General features: G+C 47.6%; 1 protein-coding gene across 1 annotated transcript in view; it reads right to left on the bottom strand.

Annotated features, from left to right (window-relative positions):
* Window positions 1-6,256, bottom strand: part of LOC146869239 (uncharacterized) — a 462,683-nt gene that overhangs the window by 154,981 nt on the left and 301,446 nt on the right. The gene's annotated exons all lie outside the window — the stretch shown is intronic.

Genomic DNA, 6,256 nt, shown 5'->3' with positions numbered 1-6,256 from the left:
GGGGATGTTTTCAGAGTGGATCACGGAGTTTCATGCCCTTTCGTTATTACGTTGTGGGTTTTCTGTATGACATTGCGAATTCCAAAGTCAATCAGAGCAGCAGAGAGCTGTGACGTCACCGGGGAATGCTGGCTGGTTTGACAGGCAGCAGTGTGTGTTTGGGTGTGGAGCAGTGCGGAGTGAGGGAAGATTAGCCAAGAAGGTAACTGTGTTCTGAAGAGCCTTTTAAGTAACCCCAGAGTAGTGTTTAGGTCGACGTCTACCAGACAGGACACCTGTCTGCTTGTAAAGACATATTGGGACATGTAAAAGCTTACTTCGGAATGCATTCCGCGCGTTGCTTACCATTGGCTTTGTGTTTTGTTACTTGCATTTGCTTCCTTCTAGTCACTGGCTTCATTTGTTTTAGCCCGTCTATCCTGTGTTTGCTCCCCCGTGGAGCATTGCCTGTTTACCACCTCTCTGCTATCGCTCCTTCTAATTTTCCACGCTTATTCCCTTTCGGAAACTATTTTTTTTTCTTTATCGTAAAGCACTTGATGGAGCACGATTTTTTAATATAAAATCTGCTCGATGAATTTCCCTTATTTGCATGTATTTTTAATAACATACGTGAAACTACTAATATAACACAAGAGTGTATAATATGAGAAGATGTGCACAAGGCATGATAGTTGATCTTTTTTAGCTGAAATAATGTGAATATTGCTAAACCTATCTACCATAAGAGTTGAATTGTACTGGTGCAAGGTGGCCACTTTAACTAGTGACCAGCATATACCAGGCCAACTTCTCACATTGCTGGGCAGCGTGTGGGATTACAGCTTGCCATTGTTTTACCAGAAAATCTCTATTTGAATTAGTAACTGAAAAGCACTAAAGGTACTCAAGGTACATATAAAGTCAAGCTTAGTATCAATAAATTCTACTGAACTTAGAGCTGTTTGTCAAGGGATAGCACACCCTTTCTACAGCTCAAGCTAGGATCAGTAGGCCACAAACTAGTGTAGGTAGTACAACACTGCACAACATTAGAATGTCCTTAAAGGGTGGAGCCAGTGGGTCCACCCAGCCTCAGTATAAGGACATGACCTCCTTTAACTTGAAGGCCATGTGTGTTGCAAGGCACCTGAGGATAGGACAGAGTCCCTCCACACTACACCTGATAGATCTGCAGATGATCTTAGATTAGCTCTAGGAGCTAATAGGTCTGAATGAGGGGGTGGGTCAATTACACTCTCTGGGTCAGATGATGAACATCAAGATGACCTGGACTCTGTGGTTGAAGGGCCAGATCCACAAGGATCTGAAAAGGACAGAGGAATGTTCCCTAAGAGAGAGGACTGACAGAGTGGAGGAGAGGCCTAAGTCCCCTTCTAGGGAATCTGACCACTCCTATCACTCTGGCAGAGAATATGTCTAACAGAGGAACTCATACTTTCCTAGAAGAGAGACCTCCTCTGAAAGAATGTACAAACTGCTGCAGTATGAGGAAGCAAGATTTGCCCTCAAAACCAAGCAGTTGGCATTAGATAGAGAAGCCTTTGAATCCAGAGAGCTTCTAGAAGAGAGTGGTTAGAAACCCCTGGTGGCAGCAACAGTGTCCCTAGAGGTAGAGAATATATCCCAGACCATAGGAACCTGTCCAAGGTTGTTCCTCCCTACCAGAGTGGGGATGATATCCATAAATGGATAACTGCTATGGAAAGGGCCTGTAGAGTACAGCAGGTCCCCCAAAAGTAGTGGGCAGCAATCTTATGGCTCTCATTTTCAGATAAAGGTAGAGACAAGCTCCTCACTGTTAGAGAAGAGGATGCTGATGACTATGAAGTCCTGAAGAGTGCACTGATAGATGGGTTTGGCTTAACCACTGAGCAGTACAGGTTGAAGTTCAGAGACACCCAGAAAGCACAGACTCAGGACTGGACTGACTTTGTAGATTGTGCAACCAAGGCTCTGGAGGGTTGGCTGGTTGGTAGTAGAGTTACTGATTTTAAGGGATTGTATAATCTTATGATGAGTATAGATCCTTAATAATTGCCAGAACCAGTTGTTGCATCAGTACCTGGTGGATTCTGATCTGACCTCTCCCCAAGAAATGGGAAAGAAGGCAGACAAATGGGTCAGAACCAGGGTGAGGCCGAAAACCCAGAACCAAGGGGGTGACACCAAGAGGCTCTGAGAAAGGTGGGGATAAGTCAAAAGACCAGAAGTCTTCACAAGGGCCCCAACAATCTGCATCTGGTGGGGATTCACAGTCTAACAATGGAAAAGGCCAAAAGAAGCCCTGGTGCAAATTCTGTAAACAGAAAGGGCACTGGACTTCTGACTGTAACAAGTCCAAAGACCAAACCACCACCACTCCTGCCCCTAAGGCAACTGTTCCCCCCCGTGCAGCTACCGGTGGAGGTGGCAATCAGAATAAGGGTGTAGTAGGGTTGACCCTGGGTTCTGAAGTGGACTCTGGCCTAGTCAGAGTACCCACTCAGGCATTGCTGATTTGTGATGGAGACATTGATATGTCCTTCCTAGTGAGCCCCAGTAATCTGGGCAAATACAAACAGCAGCCTGTAATAAATGGCAAACAGGCTTTGGCATTCAGGGACACAGGTGCTAGTGTCACCATGGTGGCAGAGGAACTTGTGGACCCTGGACAGATCATCCTGGGCGAAATGTACCAGGTAACTAATGCAAGCCATGTCAGGACCAACCATAGTCTGGCAGTTGTGAATTTCTCCTGGGGAGGGGTAACTGGCCTCAAGAAGGTAGTAGTCAGTGCAGACCTCCCTGTCGAATGTCTATTGGGCAATGATCTAGAGGCTTCTGCCTGGTCTGAAGTAGAGTTATGGACTCCTGAGATGTTGGGTATCCCTGCAGAGGTATTTGCTGTGACCAGGTCACAAGCCAAAATGCATCAAACTGAACCAGCTCTGGATCCTGAAAGTATGGACCAGGTGCTACCCTAGAAGAGGAGCCGTAGGGTTAAGGCAGTGCCTTCCCCTCTGTCTCAGATCACAGATTCACCTCTTGAGGGAGGAGAAGCAGATCCTGAAGAAGGAACTGCCCCAGAGAGACTTGAGCCTGATCAGGTTGAGTTCTTGGGGGCAGGGGGCCCTTCTAGGGAAGATCTGAGTAAGGAGCAACAGTGCTGCCCCTCTCTTGAACCCCTCAGACAGCAGGCTGCTGCTGAGGTTGCTGTGAGTGCTAGTGGGTCCCATAAAGTTTATTGGGATGAGGGACTCCAATATTCTGAGGCTAGAGATCCAACCCCTGGAGCCACCAGGAGGTTGGTAATACCTCAGAAGTTTAGGGGGTTCCTCTTGACCCTAGCACATGACATCCCTTTAGCAGGTCACTTGGGCCAAAACAAGACCTGGGACAGGCTTGTTCCACATTTTCATTGGCCACGTATGTCAGAGGACACCAAGGAGTTTTGTCACTCCTGTGTCACTTGCCAAGCCAGTGGCAAGTCAGGTGGCACAACAGAGGCCCCCCTGATACCACTACCTGTGGTGGGGGTACCCTTTGAAAGGGTAGGGATTGACATTGTTGGTCCCCTTCACCCTCCAACTGCATCTGGGCACAGATTTATCCTGGTGGTAATGGATCATGCCACCAGGTACCCAGAGGCCATTCCCCTGAGGACCACCACAGCCCCTGTGGTGGCAAGAGCCCTCATTGGAGTTTTCTCCAGAGTGGGTTTCCCAAAGGAGGTCATATCTGACAGAGATACCAACTTAATGTCAGGATATCTAAAAGCAATGTGGAAAGACTGTGGTGTAACTTATAAATTCACTACTTCCTATCAACCAATCAACCACAATGCAATGGGTTAGTTGAACGTTTCAACAAAACCCTAAAGGGAATGATTAAAGGCCTCCCAGAAAAGCTTAGGCGAAAATGGGACCTTTTACTTCCCTGCATTCTGTTTGCATACAGAGAGATTCCACGGAAGGGGTTAGCTACAGCCCATTTGAACTTCTGTTTGGGCATCCTGTAAGAGGTCCATTATGTTTGGTGAAGGAGGGCTGGGAGTTACCTCTCAAACCTCCCAAACAGGATGTGATGGACTATGTACTTGGTCTCCGCTCCAGGATGGCCAAATACATGAAGAAGGCAACTAAAAACCTGGAGGCAAGCCAAGAACTACAGAAAACTTGGCATGACCAAAAGGCTGTGCTGACTGTGTACCAGCCAGGACAGAAAGTGTGGGTATTGGAGCTTGTGGCCCCAGCAGCCCTCCAAGAAAAATGGAGTGGCCCCCATACAATTGTTGAGCAAAAGGGAGAAGTCACCTACTTGGTGAATCTTGGAACTCCCAGGAGCCCCTTAAGGGTGCTCCATGTCAACAGATTGAAACCATATGTTGACAGGGCTGACATGGGCTTGCTCATAGCAACTGATGAGGAACAGGAGGAGGAGAGTGACCGTCTCCCTGACCTGCTCTCACAGAACCCTGATAATGGGTCAGTAGATGGTGTTGCTTTGGCAAGCAGCCTCACTGACCATCAGCAAACTGAATGCAGACAAGTTCTGCAACAGTACAGACATATGTTTAGCCTGACCCCTAGTCAGACTACCTGGTGCACCCATGAGGTGGACACTGGAGACAGTCTGCCTGTCAAGAGTAAAATCTACAGGCAACCTGACCATGTCAGGGACTGTATCAGGACTGAAATCCAAAAAATGTTGGGAGTTAGATGTGATTGAGCCTTCAGATAGCCCTTGGGCTAGTCCAGTAGTCCTAGTACCCAAACCTCATACCCAGGGTGGTAAGAAAGAAATGAGGTTTTGTGTAGACTACAGAGGCCTCACTGAAGTCACCAGTAATGATGCCTATCCCATACCCAGGGCAGATGAGCTGATTGATACTTTGGCCACAGCCAAGTATCTGAGTACATTTGACCTAACAGCTGGCTACTGGCAGATCAGGATAGCTGAGGATGCCAAGGCCAAAACAGCATTTTCGACCCCTAGTGGGCACTACCACTTTGTGGTGATGCCCTTTGGATTGAAGAATGCACCTTCCACTTTTCAGAGGTTGGTGAAAAAAGTTCTGGCAGGGATGGAAACTTATTGCTTAGCTTATCTAGATGATATTGCTGTCTTTAGTTCCTCCTGGCAGGATCACCTGGTCCACCTCAGAAATGTTTTGGAGGCCCTGCAAAAAGCAGGCCTCACTATCAAGGCCACTAAGTGCCAGATAGGGCAGAGTCAGGTTGTGTACCTAGGCCCCCTTGTAGGTGGAGGCCAGGTTCACCCTTTACAGAGCAAAATCCAAACCATCATGGAATGGGTTGCTCCAACCACCCAGACACAGGTGAGAGCCTTTTTAGGCCTGACTGGGTACTATAGGAGGTTTGTTAAGGGATATGGATCTATAGTGACCCCCTTAAATGATCTTACCTCAAAGAAAATGCCAAAAAAGGTTCAGTGGATAGCTAGCTGTCAGAAGGCATTTGAAGACCTAAAGCAGGCCATCTGCCCCCATCTTACAGAGTCCAGACTACACCAAAAAGTTAATTGTCCAAACAGATGCTTCAGAGCTGGGTGTGGGAGCTGTACTACCTGAACTGAATGATGAAGGTCAAGACCAGCCAGTAGCTTTTATAAGCAGAAGGCTGACCCCTACAGAAAAAATGTTGGTCAGCAATAGAGAGGGAGGCCTTTGCTGTGGTGTGGGCCCTGAAGAAGCTGAGGCCATACTTGTTTGGCACTCACTTCATAGTTCAGACTGACCACAAGCCCCTCCTATGGCTCAAACAGATGAAAAGTGAAAACCCAAAACTTTTAAGGTGGTCCATTTCCCTTTACGGGATGGACTATACAGTGGAACATAGACTAGGGACCCAACATGCCAATGCAGATGGACTCTCAAGGTATTTCCACTTAGAACACGAAGACTCAACTGGCCAAGGTTAGTTTAGTGTCCCTGCGTTTGGGGGGGGGGGGGTGTAGGAGAGTAGGATCTGCATATATGCTGCCCCCACTTTTTTCTGATGTTAACACTGGTTTCTGGCTATAGTCTGGCTGGGACCCTGCTAATCAGGGCCCCAGCCTCTCTGTTCTCTCTAAACAACTTCGAGTGCATATTAAGTGCACTAGTGATTGGATACTGTGGTACCTTATGAGCCCCTAGTATATGGTACCTTAGGTACCAAGGGCATAGGTACTTCACAGGCCTACCAGGGGCTGAAGCATGTATTATGCCACCCATGGGAAGCACACTAAATCTGACACCACGCTACTGCAGCCT

Source organism: Triturus cristatus, chromosome 1_1, assembly GCF_964204655.1.
Source record: "Triturus cristatus chromosome 1_1, aTriCri1.1, whole genome shotgun sequence".
NCBI lineage: Eukaryota > Metazoa > Chordata > Amphibia > Caudata > Salamandridae > Triturus > Triturus cristatus.
This window is presented reverse-complemented; position numbering and strand designations above follow the sequence as displayed.